The sequence below is a fragment of the Quercus robur genome, chromosome 2 (genome assembly GCF_932294415.1).
Source record: "Quercus robur chromosome 2, dhQueRobu3.1, whole genome shotgun sequence".
Lineage (NCBI taxonomy): Eukaryota > Viridiplantae > Streptophyta > Magnoliopsida > Fagales > Fagaceae > Quercus > Quercus robur.
Window position 1 is genome coordinate 33,177,789 of NC_065535.1, and position 18,401 is coordinate 33,196,189.

Sequence of the window (18,401 nt, forward strand, 5' to 3'; positions counted from 1 at the left end):
AAAACCCAGTCTACGGACGGACAAGGTCCCTAAATTCATGGACGATCAGAGCGCATAACAAAGCAAAAAACAATTTAGTCTAAGGACGAGAATTAACCATTTAAGTTTTAATAGATGGTTTAAACACACCAAATATGGACGAATAAAGTATGAAGCTAAGCAAACGAAATGAAAAATGTCGTCCATACATAAAGGAAAAATCCACCAACTGTTCGAAGGGCGGACAACCAACGTCCAAACACCCTTGCAAAAGAACTAGTTTCAATATCTCGTCCAAAAAAGATCTGGACGAGATTAGTGTATTTGAATTACATCAAAGATCCCAAAACAGAGGATCACAAAAAAAAAAAAAAAAAAAAAGAAAACTTGTTCTCAAGCAGAAGGGGCAGTGGGTGGCTGAGTGGAGGCATCGTCCTCAATATTAACGTCCTCAGAACTGGTTTGGAGAAGAGAGCTGGTAGCAGCGTTCAAGTTAAGTTTGATAGAGTTGAAGTCCACTTCAGGGAAGTTTTCAATGGCGTCCATCCTGAAATCCTTAAAACCCGCCGCATAGTTGCGATCCAGTAAATCTGTGAATTCCTTGGACGCTTTGAACTCCGCAATGGCATCGTCCTTGGCCTTGGAGAGGGAAGTACTCAGCTCGTCATTCTTCACTTGAAGGTGGTCGAGACGAGAATCTTTCTCCACCACAGAGGCCTTCAACTCTGCAATCAAGTTTTGCTGCTCCGCTTCTTTCTGCTTAGCCTCAACAGCAACCCCAGCCCATTTCTTACTTTCGTCCCTCACGTTTTTTATGGTCGTCTCCAGCAAAATTCTCGTCTTGTCCAACTCAGTGGCTTGCCTAGACGCTGCAATGAACTTAGACATGGCCTGCAAGAGAGAAATGCTTGGTTAAGACGCCCAGAAAATAGTGAAATAATAAAGGCAAGACGAAAGGAAATTTACCTTAAAAAGATCATGAACACCAGAATGTTCAAAATCTTTTAAAGACATGTCATAGCAAGCATGTATGTCCTCGTCCTTTACAGCTTCTTGGAAACGTTGCCAAGCCAAATCCTCGTTTTCAACTATGTTCGAAGATATTCTTGGCAAGGGCTGAGACGAGACAGATGCAGTCGTCCTAGGAGGGGTCTTGGACGAGGTCATCTCCACAGGTGGAGATACGTCCACATCAATTGTTTGGACGGAGAGGTTGGGCTGAGGCAAAATAGGCTTGGCCACCTTAGACGATGAATGCTTCACTCTTTTGTCCCGCCTGCTGGGAAGGCTCCCTAAGTCCAAATTCTTCGGTAAGGACTTTCTTTTGTCCCCAGCAGACGGACGAGTTTGGGGTACAGCTTCAGGACGGACGTCCCCAGCCTCAGGACGATCTCCCTCACCAGCTACATCTTTTCCCTTGTTACCCTTCATTGTCGCCATTCCTAAAAAAAAAAAAAAAAGAGTTTTTAGAGCGAACATAAAAAAAAAAAGGTTAAAGACGTCCTGAGTTAGAAGCTTACTTCTCCTTACGGTTATTTCGTGCGCTAGTGCTTCGTCAGAAGGATCAGGACCAAGTCCCCACTTAGCAAGCCGTCTAAGAGTCACTAGGAAGTGGAAACTCCTATCTGCGTATAGACGAGCTCTGTGGACGCGATCACGGTGAAACTTGCTAAGGGAAGGACGCCCAACAGCTGTAAAGGAATAAGTTAGGATACAAAAAATAATAATAACTTAAAAAAAAAAAAAAAACTTAAACTTACCCTGAGGACGAAGGTTCCCTAGGTCCCCAGTATAACGACCAAAAGTGTCCCGTCCAACGTCTGAAGGGTTTCCAGCCCAGTTTCCGGAGACGAAGAAAAACTCCGTCTTCCACTTTCTGTCAGACGAAGGTAGGGACCTAATCATTCTACAATCTTTACCCCTGGCAGTAAACTGGTAAAAGCCAAGGGATTGATGAATTTCAGAGGGTTTATAACAGTAGAGGAACTCGTCCACTGTAAGAGGACGGTCCCCCCCAAACACCTCTCTCCATAGGACTTGCATAGAGATGACCAATCTCCATGCGTTAGGATTAAACTGACATACCCCCAAACCTAACCTAACAAGTAATTCCCTAATGAAAGCGTTTAAAGGAAACCTCAAACCCCCTAGAAGATAGGCCTCATAGACGCCTATCCCAAAACGAGGATCACAACACCATTCTCCACGGACGGGTAACCTAGGGTTAAGCTCGTCTGGGATCTGGTACCATGTCCTCATATTATCTAACCTTTGATCGTCCGTCTTAGAAGGTATGTCTATTGCACAGCTAAAAACAGTTACTTCCTCCTCGTCCAAAGAGACAAACGGAGGGACGGACAAGGAAACCCTGGACGAGGTACCTGCCTGGGATCCTGAGGCTTTCCTAATTTCTTGTTGAATAGCCTCTAAGGGAAACCCAGGGACGCCGGAAACATATTCCTCGTCCGTAGAATTCCCTACATCACTACTACTAGAATCACTAGAACTAGTACTGGATATGGATTGATACTCGTCTATAACCTTTTCTAGACTGTCGCTAGACGACATTTTGTTTTAGAAAAGATTTAAAAAGAAAACCTAAAAGACGAGAGAAAAGGGAATACCTGGCTCTAAGACGAATGGAGGCTACGGACGTGAGGAATATCCTAGACGAGGCTCTAGACGAGGAATGTCAAAGAACGAAAATTTTAGAAATGTAGGGGGCAACGGAGGAATTCCCCTATTTATAGGAAATTGACCTGGGCATACAAAACGACACAACCAATCGAGAAGTGACACGTGGCATTCATCTCGAGAAATGGATCGACGAAACTAATCACCAATGAGAATGTGACACATGACATCTTGACGTATGGGCTTTCTAGGTACAACACCTGGCTGTTCGTCTCCTTAGACGACCCATATGAACAAGGGGGCAACTGATGTGTAACGAAAATTTGCTAAGTTATCTTCTGTCCATGCACGTCGTCCAAAGGATTGACGAGGTAAGGCATTGGTTACTCATCCGTCTGTCCTCAAGGTAGACGGGACAGACGAGCTTACTGACCTCCGTCCGTCCTTAAGGACGGACGGGCTTCTTAGCACTCGTCCGTCTGACAAGGACGGACGAGCTCGCTACCATTCCTCGTCTGTAAAAGACAAGAGGGAGGATTACTACGTCTCCGCCGGGTGGAAGAACGAACCGTCGCCAGCCAAGCCCAACCGTTGTGAAATACGAACTTCTACATCAGTTACGGAAGTTAATTTCCGAGCTTGTTGGATTCCCCAACTGTAGGAGCGGTTACTAAACAAGTAACCGCTTCCTGTATACTATATAAGCACACGTCAATGAAAGAGTAAGGCATTCTGTTCTTGAGAAACTAAGTTTACATTTCTTCAGTCAGAGACTAACTTCACCATCGGAGGGTTCTTGGCCGGCTACCACCGGTCTCCTCTGAGTTTTTACTTGTTTTCTCAGGATTCAATCGCAAGTTTACCAAGGCCCGGCATTTTCAGTCCACTGATATCCCAGAGTTCATCAAGTTCAACCATCTGTAAATACAACAGTGACTTTCGTGTTCATTGAAGCATCAATGCCACAATCATATATATACTAAATAAAATACTGGGACTCAAGAAAAGGGAGAGGACTAAACTACTGGAAGATTAAGTCCTCTAACCAAGAAATTAACATTATAATTCGAAGGACAAAATATGCTTAAATCCTTTATGAGATACCTATCATTCTTTATTGAAATTCTGGTTCATATCTAGAACTCTCAATTATAAGGTGATCATCAAAATAAATGTCAAAAATATAAGTGAAGAATATTTATCTCAATCATTACTCTGGCCTCAAAAATCTTCGTAACTTCAAAAATATAAGTTTGAAAATTTGCCATAAAAAGAAAATTAAAAACACGAATCACTCACTATGGTCTCAACTAGGAAGTAGGAAGGAAGGAAAACTAAAGAGAAAAGAAAAAATAAAATAAAAGGGGCAAACTGACCAAATGGGGCACATGTTGTAAGGGTAAAAAAAAATTAAAAAAATTAAAATACAATTAACACCGGTATACCCTTGACGTTTGGGTTAATACCAACTAAGTCTGTCACGCCCCGAACCCAACTATAAAGATAGGCACGTGACAACTGCCGCACGCTTATATAGTAAACACCCTACAAGTGTGCAAGGCCTTCTTAGCAACTAAAAATTTATCCTCAAAAATTAAATCAAATAAATCCAAAATACCTTAACAATTTCTTTATGAAATAGATCTCCAATAATTTAATAGGAACAAAATCCAAACCTCATGTACCTAATGCTAATTGGCCAATAAATATAAAATAATTAGAAGACTATCCAATCCCAAAATCACTAAGCTTCTTTCCTGCTCACAACACAACATCAAAACTCTCAAGACTCGTTATTCTTCACAATTTGAAACTGGATGGGAAAAAGGGGGTGAGTTGACAACTCAATAAGTAACCAAAATCCTAATAAGTTCTATCAAGCAATAGATCTGTAAAGTAATAAGATGTAATGTGAGTTTTCAAAAGTTATAATATACAATGGGTTTTCAAAAATAACTAAAGAAGTTTCATAGTATTAAAATAATAAGTTGCAAATAGATCACATACTTTAATCTTACAAATATATCAATGATGATATAGAAAGTAGTCAGTTTTCCATATATCAAAAGTTATAACTTACAATAGGTTCCAAAAATACATAAGCAGTTTAAGTGACTCAAAATAGTTCAAATACTCAAACATTTTCAAAATAACATATGTAGTTTTAAGGACTCAAAATAGTTCAAATATTCAAACGTAATTCATATTCTTAACAATCTTATGACTATGGTCACGTTATATCCCCGTGATTGGGCATCAGAGTATCAATGAATAACCCCCATTGGCTGGGTATCAAAGTACCAATGAATAACCCCCATTGATTTGGGTATCAAAATATCAATGAATAACCCCCATTGGCTGGGTATCAGAGTATCAATGAACAACCCCCATTGGTTTGGGTATCAAAATACTAATGAACAACCCTCATTAGTTTGGGTATCAGGGTACCAATGAATAACCCCCATTGGCTGGGTATCAGAATCAATTCATAGTCAGATTGTCCATAATCATATATATATATATATATATATAACATCATAGTTTCTAACAAACATATTTCTTATTCAAATACATATATATATATATATATATATAATCATATATTCAATATTCAAATATATTTGTGATATTTCTATATTCTTTACTTTAAATCAATATAGCTAAAAAACAATTAGTTAAAATAAATCTTATATTCAATGCTCATATATATATTTTTGGAAATTCTATATTCTTTTTTTTGAATCAGTATAGCTAAAAAAACAATTAAATAAAATACATTATATATTTAGTAATCAGATATATTTGTGATAATTCTTTACTTGAAATCAGTAGTATAATAGAAATAAAATTGTAACAACTATAAACAATTTTCAGTAATTAAAATTACGCAAACTAAAATCAATTAGGATAAGGTTACTTACCTCAATCCAAAGCCTATTAAAAAATCCTTGCAGTTTCCCAAGACCAATCCAATGTAGACCTTTTAGCAAACTAAATAAAGAATTTACTCCAAACAAGTTTGTCACTTAGATCCTTGGACCTCAAATCTCAATGCCATCCAACACCACAGAGACAACAAGGCAAAGATGCTTTACACGTGAAAAGACTAAATTCTTGGAAACCTTCAAATAATTGGTATTGGCTTCATCTTTTATCTATCAATAAGGAACCTTAATGACAAGTCAGTACTGCCCAATAGTGGCCAACACACATCTAGTTACATTGCCCTCAATAAGAATCATGGAATAAAAGTGATGTGCTTTTAGTGGTGAAATTTTGCTTAATTGGACATATACTGGTTGGCTTCTTAGATAGGAGAAAAGATGAGGAAAGGGGGGGGGGGGGGGGGGGTGGACGGCAACTCCTCTCAGAAAATCTTTAGGCGTAAAAAGCAAAATCCATAGGGTGGCTAGGGTTTACATGATACAATTAGGGTATAAATATTGCTAACTTCAATATCAGAAATTACTAAATTACCCCTAAAATAAATTTCCTTTTATTTATTTATTTATTTTTTGGAACCGGGTATTACAAAGTCGAAAACTTTTCAAAACTGACCAAATTGATCCCTAAACCATTACTTATTTTTCTCATCTCTTTTACAATAATTATGGACTGATCAATTTTGAAAAATTTTAGACATGATTGGCATTGTTACAATTTGAATCCTTGATTATTCTGTATGAAACTAAAACAAAAAGTGAGTTCCAATTAGCTAAATTGGTAAAATCTCTGATGGTTGAATAAGAGATTTTGGATTCAATCTCTACATACATCAAAAATTGATTGATGTCAAATCTAATGATAAAAAACTATTATTAAAAGCAGATGTCATAGGTTGAAACTCTAAAAATATGTGTAAACCTTATTGGTGTCATAGAAAATGGGAAGAGTGGAAATGAGAAGGTGCAAAAGTAGTCATGAAGTGGGATATTTTATGGCATGGAACAGTGGAAAAGTCGAAGGAAATGAGAGATATGGAGTTGAGTGTCCTCATTCATATGGGCCTACAGTACTGACTCATTTATTCCACCAAACATGCGTGGAAAAGTGAGCAGAAATTGCAATATACACCAAGGAGGATATAAAAGTCTTCTGCCCTACATAGTTAATTATATTTCTTCTAATATTGGATTTTTTTTTGGCTGCAGCTTAACAATTTTTTTTTTTAGAAAGGAATACTTGCTATATTATTAATCATGAATTAGGATGCAATTAAACTGAAAATTTAAATCATATAAATAGGTGATTAATTTATTGGAGATAATAATATAATTTAAATAAAAATATGACTTTTCAAAGAAATATCACAAAATAATTAATGAATTAATGAATAAGTGAAATATACCTATGAATGTTTATTTCTTATACAAATTGATATGATAGTAATTATAATATTCTCTATTAAACAAAGAAAAGTGACACTCATTTTCTAAGTGTTTCTTTTCTTTCTATCCGACCAAGCACAAAATATTAAAATAATTTTTTTTCTTCTTTCTGTCCTCTTACTTTTATATCATTCCTACCAAATAGAGCCTGAAAATTCTTTCATGTGAATCTTTACACCAAAAAATCGTAAAATGATAAGATAATCTTAATAGATGAATACAATTTAATGAACATATATATATATATATATATATATATATATTTTTTTTTTATGAATTTTTTTGTACTAAAATACTCTTACACCTTCACATAAAGGGTTTTCTGGTGTGAAATTAAGTTTTAAATGTAACTTTTGTGGGTTTCTCTTAATTTTAGATAATAGAAACTTACTGAGGATTTCCACTGTAATTTAAAACTCAATTTCACACTAGAAAACCCTTTATGTGATTATTCAATCAAACTTCTGTGGGTTCTAAGACTTAATGTCGAACATTATAATTTAATTATTATGTAATTATTCCAAAAAAATAAAATTAAAAGAGAGAGAATTTTTGGATGTAAAATAACCTTGAGTGAAATCACCATTTTTTTTAAGAACCTGGGAAGCAAGAGTTTTATTTCATGAGGTCAGTAATATCAATGTGATTCTGTGAATTATATTAATTTTACAATGCACTGTAGGATTTCCTCAAGCCACACTAGTGGCACTCTCAATGTTCTGAGCTTGGCGAGCTAGAGCACGCATGGTCTAGTGCTACATTGTTTTCTTGTCTTCTAACATGCTTGAATTCTTTCCATCGTTATCATTTTGATAGCATCCTCAAGAACATGCATGTCCATATGCACACCCCTTCCTAGGTTTTTCTTATGAGAAAATAACTTGGCAATACCACGAAACCACATTGTGTATCTCTACAAATTTAGCCATTATTAAATGTTTGGTTTTTACTAAAACTCCTTCCTGCAATTTTCCTAGTAGCAAACAGCAAAACTAGATATTCATAGATTGACCTAGCCAAGTCGTGGGAAGCAAACATGAACCTCGTTATCGTTGCGACTAATTCAAAATTGAACACAACCTAAGGATGCAAAAGTTCATTATTGTTTTTGTTTTTTGGGATAAGTGAACACCATGATGGCTAGACATCTAATGGAAGTCGACATGAAAATTACGTATCAACTGGTTGGACATGCATAGCGACTTGTTCACCAGGCTGGCACAAGTTGAGAGAGTCTTCAAATTCCACAGTATGAATGGAAGAAAATAGAGAGAAAACAAAAAATAAATAAAACAATGCCAATAGTGAGTAGTGACATGACATAGGAAACAAACTTGTCATTGGATTTCTACCAAAAAAATTTGTCATAGGAAGAATTTGATTTCTAAGTTTTCAGATTTTCTAAAATAGAAAATTATTAATTCCTTGATTTTAATAATTTTTAAAGCTTTCTTTTCTTAAAGCATGTGTACAACCGTACGTCTTGCATATGAACCTCTAGATGAAGGAGGAATCACGCATTGGCACATATTAACTAAAATTTGTTTAAGAATTTTTTTTTACTTAGATATAAGTTTGATGAAACATTTGATTGTATATGCCGGACGTAGACAATGAATACCTGCAAAGATGTTGATTATTCTTTGATAATTAGTGTATCTTGATCGCAACATGGAATTTGGTTCATAATGAAGCACATTATGAATGATTGTTATCCTGAATTCGTGTTGTTATAATATAATATATATAACTCCTACTATAAATTTAACCCTTCAAATATTACGAGTTCAATAAGCATTTTAAGGGGGGGAAAAACTAAGAGTCTAAGGATCCCGAATCCGGTATCTACACTGAACCTTGCATATTATTTTCATTCATAAATACATGCTGAGCAGCCTAGTGGTAAATTTCAATGCCAGATTGAATAAAGCCACGCATAACCAAACATAATTTCGATAGAAAATCCCTTATTACAGTTACAAAGAAATGTGAAAACAGCAACATTATTTAGAAAGATGGAAAGCAATAGCCGAAAAGGAGTACCATATACATATAGACCTTAATACATTCTTTTGTTTGTCACCAAATTCCGTTTTCAGTACTAATAAAGTTGAAGCATATATTTAGCATTGATCATTTTCATTGCTCCTCTTGTAACAAAGAATTGCATGGCAACCGTAAAGCACAACTCCACTGAAGCCTAAAGACAAGCCAATGCTTGCATAAGCCAAAACACGGCGCCACCGCTTTTTACACGGGTCTGGCGACTCTGGCCTAAGCGAGTCTCCAGGCGGGTTTTGTTCTGATCTCGCCTTCAGGTCACCAAGGTGTGCCGAGTTTTGGTCAAAAGATTCTCTGCAGCTCAAAATTTTTTTGACAGTGAAGTAAAATGCAAAGAGGTTGAGGATGGCGGCAAGCAAGGAGAGGACAAAGGGAATCCACCAGTGATGACATTTGATAGACTTGGCTGAGGCACATGTTGAGAGAATGACTCCTTGGAACACAAAGTATAAGTTGGTGAGCTGAAGAGCTTTTGCTTCTAGTGCTCGGATTCGCTTTTCTTGTTTCTCATTGATTTTTGTGAGTTTATCTATTGCACTTTGGTTAGGATTATTGTCGTTCCCTGGCAGTTGGTCTCGACTACTCATGTTAAGTCTCTGTCTCTCCCTCTCTATAACACACAAACACAAACACAATGAAATTTTGAAGGGATCAATGCATGGAAAGTTATTTTTATAGCCAAATTATCGTATGATTTCAGACACCAAAACTGATGAGTTGACCAAAAAGAATGGTCCAACTTTAATACAATAATTACTAGACAAAATTGCTGCGTGGCCAACCTTGGTTATTCAAGGTCAGCAACGAATATTCTTTGTGAGATTTTAAATGAGTGGTAAAGGAGAGAGGAGATTCGACCATAGGATTACATGCTCTAATACCGATAAATTATAAATATATAATCCTAAAAAATTTAGTTGTTAAGAAATGAGTTTACTAAGAAAGAAGGTAAGAAATAATGAATTTAGTTATATTTCTAACAGAATTGAAGCCTGACCTGTCTTGTGGAGACTAATCCTTTGATAATTTTACTAATAAGAGTTCTTTCATGTTAGACCAATGATATACTCTTAAGAGTTCAAATTCAATTGAGATATGATGTAAAACCCTTGGTGTACACACTTCAATAACAACATACATACATAAATATATATATATATATATATCACGTTAAATTTTCACAAACTAATGAATAGAGTCTACCACAGATAATAAATGAATCATCAGCTTGTTTCAAAAAATCAAACCCATCATCCTTATTATCGGGCCTACAACTAGCTAAAGACGCTACACCTCTAGGCCATTGGAGGCACTACCATAATCTGGAAAAAGATGCCTCCAGCCATCAAAGACACCGCCTAACAAAGAAATATAATTAAGGAAAGTAACTGATTATAATGGAATGATTTGGTTGATTTTCTGAAATACAAAGGATTTATTGTGTGCGGTAAACCCTATTCATGAGTTTATGAAAATCTAACGTGGAATACTATTATTGAAGGGTGTAAATCAAGATTTTTATACCACATTCTTCTCAAACTCAAATTCACATTCTAAAATGATTGTAAGTTCCAAGAAGTTGAAATTATGGTTTCAATTATTCTTTTGCTTGACTTTTAAATCTTTTTGGAAAAATCTTTTCATGAGAAATGCAACTATATATATTAAAATGTTACTACATATGTATCATACACGTACTATACATTTTTGAAAGGGTCCCAAGGCAATTTGGCAATTGTTAGGAACCTAAGTTTCCTAATGCGGATGGATAGATATTGTAGGGAAATGTATAAAAATTGTAGGGAAATTGACTTAATTCGAAATAATCACCTTTCATAGAGAAATATTAAGAGAGAGAGAGGAAATGAACTAAACAATCAATTGGTTTATTCTTCCATATGAATGGCAATGTGATTACAAGTCTTTATAGAACTATAAAACTATTATATTGGCTCACATGGCTTTATCCTAATGGTTTTATTATTCTCCATGTGCATTAATAATTTCAACATGTGTTAAATGTGATTAACATACTTGAAATTGTAACTAACTAACCAACTAAATGTAACTTACAACAATTATTATCTATATACCTATAGGGGTTCCTAATAGCAATTGATTTGTAATTGCCTAATCAATTATTAAGTACTAGTATGTAACCCATGCAAATCCATGAATGCATTTAAAATTAAACACAATTTTTATTGTAAAAACATAAATAATTAATCAAATAATTTTTTAAAAAAAAAAATAACATGTAACATATGCATACATATAGATACATTTAAAATTAAACACACTTTTTATCATAAAAATATAAATAATTAGTTAAATTATTTTTTAAAAAAAAGTAAATGTAATTAGTCCCATATTAAAATTCTTACATAAATTTAATACTTCTAATGATAATATTTTTTCTAATTTTTAATAAGATAGAATGTGTGGTGAACTTTCTTGTGTGGTAATTTTTATCGAGTATATGTGATTATTTTTTTCTTTTATTTAAATTTTATAATTCATTAATATTAGATTCTTAGTATTTTTCACTCATTAACTCACTTGACACAAAAATTAAAAAACTTAAGTGGACATAAGACACAAACTTAAGTGAATAAGTATGGTGTGGTCCCCACATAAATTTAGATACATGGCGTAAAATTGGATTTAATTTCAAATTCTAATTAAAATTTTTCTGAGCTTTACCTATTAATATATATTAGCCTCTGAGCACGTGCTCACACACGTGCTCCGAGACTCTTCTATTTTTTGGGTAAAGATTAATAATTTGCATTTATTATAATTTGGAATTTCTACTTTTTCCAATTGCCAAAAAAAAAAAAAAAATGAATAGGTGGGGTGAGTTTTGTAAATTGGAGGAGTTTTAAAACTAACAAAAGAGTGATCCTATTTTGTAGGGAGTTAAAGAGTAGAAATAAGAATTTAAATTAACGTAAAAGTAGGAGCTTATTAGAAGTAGGAATGCATTTTAACGTAGAAGTAAAAATTAATTATTTTTGTCAATTTACTATTTTAATCCCATTTTTAAGTTTTAGGTAGGGGTATTTTTGACAATAAAAAAAAAGTAATAACTAACTTTCTTTTGCCAATTTACTATTTTATCCCCATTTTAAAGTTGTTGGTTAATTAATGTAGGGATATTTTTGACAAGAAAAAAAACAATAACTAACTTTCTGAATCCTCTTAATATATACAGATATATATATATATATATATAGAGAGAGAGAGAAAGAGAGAGAGAGAGAGAGAGAGAGAGAGAGAGGGTGAAATGAAACAATTTTTATACATATAAGGTGAATACAGATATTCAATTTTTTTTTTTTCAATTTATACATATATGAATTCTTATATATAGTTAATAAAGACTCATAAAAATTAAAAAATTATGACATTTCTAAAACTATATCATGATATATGCATTAATTGTTTTTGGGTAAAATACTATCTTGGTCCCTAAACTTTATTAAAAGTTTATTTTTCATCCTTAAACTTTAAGAAGTTCATTTTTCATCCCTAAACTATTGAAAAGTTCATCTTTCATCCCTAAACTATTGAAAATGTTTTATTTATATCCTTAAACTTTACTAAAAGCTTTTTTTTTTTCATCCCTAAACTATTAAAAAAGTTCTTTTTTCATTTCTATTTTTGTTTCTAAACTATTGAAAAAACTTTTTACAAAATTTAGGGATGAAATTTTTTTTTTTTAAAGTTTAGGAACGAAAAACAAACTTTTGTTAAAGTTTAGGGACCAAAATCGTATTTTACCCTTTTTTTATTTTTTATTCTGAAGCAAACACACACATGGAAGAGAGCATGAGATCTAACATAAAATTGAAAATAATATTAAAAATGGGAATTTATTATATAATTATCTTATATTTTATTTTTTATGATAAAAATTTTATTAAAATATTATATTATTATATTAAGACTTTGTGTTTTTTTCTCCCCTCATTTTTATCACTTGTGAAAAGAAATAATATTGTTCTCTTTTTTTTTTTTTCTTTTTTTTGCTCTCGCTGTCTTTTTTTATTATTATTAAAACTCTTTTCTTTTCTTTTTTCCAACCTTTGCTTTCCTTGTATAAATGTTTGACCTTTAAAAAACATTGATAAAATAGGAAAAAATAATAATTCTAGAGACACAAATTATTTTACAAAATATTTTACAAACTGTTGATGTGTTAAGTGATTATTGGTAAATAAAAAAGTGATATTAATGATGGGTCCAGATGAAAACCAATAAAATATTGGCCACATCAACATTTTGTAAAAATGTTGTAAATGGGAGATATAAATGGGGGAAAATTTCTTAAATAAAATCCATGAGAGAAATGAAATAAAATGAAATGAAAAAACCAAATATTTTGTAGGTAAATGATAGAAATTTTATTGATGTATAGTAAAAAGTATTACAAAATACAGCACCACGGTAACGATTTAGCCCCACTATAAGCATCATAAAGCATTAGAAGCATTCCAATATTTCCCTTGATTTGAGGACGCACTATATACCAAGTATAATTCTTTGTGCCGTGACCAATTAAAGCTTCCAAAGGTGTTGGTCTTGGATGCAAAACTGTTTTGTGACAGCATTGTTGATGTTGTGACTGTGAGGGAAGCTGTGGCCATTAATTTGGCTAGCTCTGATCCTCTCCCACCGTAGACAAATATATAATACAAACCAAAGATAGGTGATTTTAAGGGGGTGAAAAAATCTTCTTCTTTTTTTTAAAAAAATTGCCTTCTCTGTACTTTTGTTTTTACAAAGTAAACCACTAAAGAACACTACAAAATGCGGGGGACTTGGGCCGTGTTTTATAAGCTGCGGCTATAAAAAACGCGGCCCAAGATAGACTAAAGCCGCGCTTTTATAAAACGCGGCTTAAAAAAACCTTAAAGCCGCGTTTTAAACGCGGGGCCATAGGACCATTCTGAGGTGCATTTTTTTGAGCTAAAAACGCGGCCTAAGGACCTCCGTATTTAATTTTTTGGCAAACTCTTTTTTTTTTTTTTCCTTAATTGTGGCCTCATTTTTAAAACGCGGTTAAAACGCGGCTATACATCCTTAGGCCGCAGTTAAAACGCGGCCTAAGACCAAACCCTTAGGCCGCGTTTTAAACAGGGCTATAAGACCTGGTCTTGGGCCGCGGTTAAAAAGTGCGGCCATAGGACCGTCAGTCCTATAGTCACAGGTTTTAGGCCATATTAAAAAGCGCGGCCTAAAAAAACGCGACTATAGGCTATAGCCACGTTTTTTTTGACATATAGACGCGTTTTAAAAACGCGGCCATAGAACCTTTTTTTTGTAGTGGAAGTGGATATTGGAATTGAAAATATTTAGAAATGTAAAATTAAACTGAAATATATTTTTTTACTGAAGGAAAAATTAAACTGAAATATAATGGTAAGCTTGAAATTTTAGAGAGATGGTGTGGGCCAACACACGTGGGGTTGCATGTATGTATTACACCCTTGGTCAAGTGGTCAGTTTTCAAGATGCATAAGCATAAAATACAAAACGAATTACTATGATCAGCACATTCATTTGGAAAAAGAAATTTGTACAAAAATATTCGAGAAATTTCGTCTTAATTAATATAAACAAACCCTCTCAAAGACTCAAAACAATTTTGCAAAAAGAAATTTCCACAAAAAATATTGGACAAACTTTCATGTTGATTAGGACAACTTGCAACTTCTCATCATAAACGAACTTATTATAATTTTAGGTTCTGAAAAAGATAAGGGATATGATATTATTCTCTATATACTTTCAAGATGAAGACAATTTTTTTTTTTTTTTTTAATAACTCTCTCAAAAAAAAAAAAAAAAAAAAATGAAGACAATGTATTATAGGACAACTTGCAAGTTGCAACTCTTCATAAATCATAATGTTTTTCACGAGGTTGCTACTTACAAACTCTCACCTTAATGACGAGTTGACGACCATTTTGTAAGGTTGAAAATGCATCCTCAATCGCATATTACAGTTCTAGCTTCTAGGTTCTGAAAAAGATAAGCATGAGGGCCTTGTTTAAAAAAAAAAATTGTAAAAACAAAAGCAAAAAAGAATGAAAATGGTGAACTTAAAAAAAAAAAAGTTTTAAAAATATATTAAAGAAAATATGCTATATTTTTAAGAGTAATTATGTATTAATACATAATTATGTTTTAAAAACACATATTGAAAAACTATTTTTATTTTTAAAAAACATATGTTAGTAATAGTTACATAATTTATAAATATATAAATTAATCAATAAATTTCACAGGAATTCTGGTAATGTCAAAATAGAGAAAAATTGGAAGATATTATCTCATTGTGCTTAAAAGGTCATAATTTTATCTTTGTAAGATGTAACTAGGAACAAAAATAATGTACTTTTCTCTTATAATGTATCTAGGATCAAATAATGTATATTTTAGATACTTAAAAAAATGTGCTTTTTATTCAACAAAGATGTTTATTACAATTATGATTTTCTTAGTTAATAAATTAAGTGACAACTTCATATATAACCCTTAATTTATAGGGGAAATCTAATAAGTTGAACAGTCATTTTAGGGGCACCAACATGACTTCACCCATTTATGAGAGTTTAGCCCAAACTAGAGGATTGATAGGTCGGGGAAATTAGATTTATATAGGAATGACCATTTCTAGGAAAATGATTTTTGGGCATATTATTATTGGTTGAAATAAGGTTTACCCTTTGTGGTGGAATTACCATTGTTCTCTTGTGTCATGAGTGTATCTTGTCCTCTAACCTCCTCCTCCACACGAATGCATGTGATCAAAGTCTCCAAGGATGTCTCCTTTTGTTTGTGCTGTAAAGTCTTTTGAAACTTCCTCTAAGATTGTGGTAGTTTATCAACTATGCTAGCTACCACTAGATTATCTCCAATCTTTATACCTTCGGATCTCAATTCTGTCATGATCATTTGGAAGTCTTGTGCTTGATTTGCCTACAATTTTCCATCCACCATTTGGTAACGAAAAAATCTACTGGCAACATACTTCTTTGCACCAGAATTATAAGTTATATCATAATAATCATAGAAATGATCGGCAAGACAATTCAAAAGATAAGAGTGTTGAGGTCCAAAAAATCACAGCATCTAAGCCCAAAGAAATAAGCACAAGGGGCCATGGAAAAAACAACATACTTCTTTGCACCAGTTTCCTTGGTATCGTACTTGCTTTGTAAAGCTTTTCAAATTTTCTTGGCAGACTTATAAGTTATATCATAATAATCATAGAAATGATCTGCAAGACAATTCAAAAGATAAGAGTGTTGAGGTCCAAAAAATCACAGCACCCAAGCCCAAAGAAATAAGCACAAGGGGCCATGGAAAATGAAAAGAAATGGTAAGCCCAAAAGGCTTGAAGCCCAAAAACATAAAGAAAAAAGACAAGCCTGGAAGCTTATGAGAAAAGAAAGAAGAAAAAGAAAAGAAGCCTAGATCAAAAGATTGAAAAATTATTAGCGTAAAAAGAAAGTTGAGTCGGGATCCTCAGAGGCTGCCAAAGGCTCGGGATCCTTGAGGCGTGTAGCACAGTCAAGAAAGGATTAAGACAGCTCAAAGGAAAAGCCAAAAGAACACAAGAAAGAGAGGATGGATACGTCCTTCTCAGATACCAGAGATCCAGCAAGAAAAAAAGAAAACCTAGAGTGACTTCTCATAGCACAAGTGGACAGTACCTCAGGGAACCAGAATGAAGGGCTATAAAAAAGGGAGTAGCAGCAAAGGACTTTCGAATCGGCAGAGCGGGATTCTGCCCATTTGAGAAAAAAGGTAAAGAAGAAGGATGGCCAAAAGCTGAACCGTGAAAAGCATGACATTAGTGCACTCCGAAATAGATAGTCAGCCATGGACTTTTGAAGGAACTACACTAAAAGGAAGAAAAGAATGAAGAACAGGGAAAACTGAACCTTCTGGGCGATGGGCACAAAACAGGCTCTGGTACCCAGGGGACAAAACAGGGGAATCAATAGTTCCTCGGGACTCCAGAATAACACTATAAAAAGGGAAGAAGGATTGCAAAGAAAAAAAGAGGGAAGAATTACAATAGAATCATTGAGAAAGTTCTGTCGAGAAGAAAACTCAAAGAAATTAGTAAATTATCTCCCGGTATCCCAAAAACAACCACTATAGCACATACTCGGATTCAAAAAGAATCAAACTTTGCAAGTCTTAGAGGCTTGAATAGCCATCTAAGACTGTAATTTTTTAGTTTACTTGAACCTTGTATCACGTCTTAGTGAGCACACTGTAATAATAATAAAGAAAATTCAATGAAGTATTTCTTATTGATTTGAGGATCCCTAACCATTACTTTGTACATTAACTGTTTGCTTTGCATTACTTTTGCTATTTTTGATTGTTGTTCAATACAAATATTCTCGTTTGCTAGTTTATGTGTATTGTATGAAGTATACCCTGTGCACCACTTGATTATTAAACAGCCATTTAGCTGCGGTGAATCAAAACCCAGTCCACCAAACTACAACTATTTGGCCTAGGATCCTTGGGCTTAAGTGCTAGAGAAAAAGACACTCTCACAAAGAGCAACAATTATATTCATCTTTTGTATGCTTATCTATTTTTTCTTGATGCATGGAGACAAAATTCTTCCTCACTCATCTCATTGGTAGAAACCTCCTCCTTTCACCTCCTCCTTGTGCACATATCTAACTCGATATTTGAATTAATATATATTAGCAGATTAATCACCACAATTAAAATGAATAAAATAATCTTTCTCATTTTCAATGTGGGATTAAACATTTTCACTAACTCTTTATTTTCGATATTGTGTAGGTGCCTTTTTTTTAGCTCCCAGGCCCAAGGATCCTGGGCCAAATACTAGTGTTTAGGTGGACTAGGCTTGGTTCACCGCAGCTAAATGAGCTGTTTTACAAACCAAGTGGTGCACAAGGTAAGGGTCCTACAACGAATATGCACTAGCAACCAAGAATATATATATATATATATATATATATATATATATATATTCAACAGCAAAAGTAACAGCAAAAGGAAAACAATGTAACAAGGAAGAAAGAAATGCACAATAACTATTAGGGATCCCCAAGTGAATATGAAATTATTTGATTATTTTCTTAATTATGGATTACAATGCGCTCACTAAGATGTGTTACAAAGTCCAAAAAAGTTCAAAAATTACAAACTTAGATGGCTATTCAAGCCTCCAAGACTTGTAAAGTTTGAATCTTTTTGAATCCGAGTATGTTCTATAGTGGCTATATTGGGATACTGTGAATGTTTCTCTCTTTTTACTACTTTCTTTAAGTT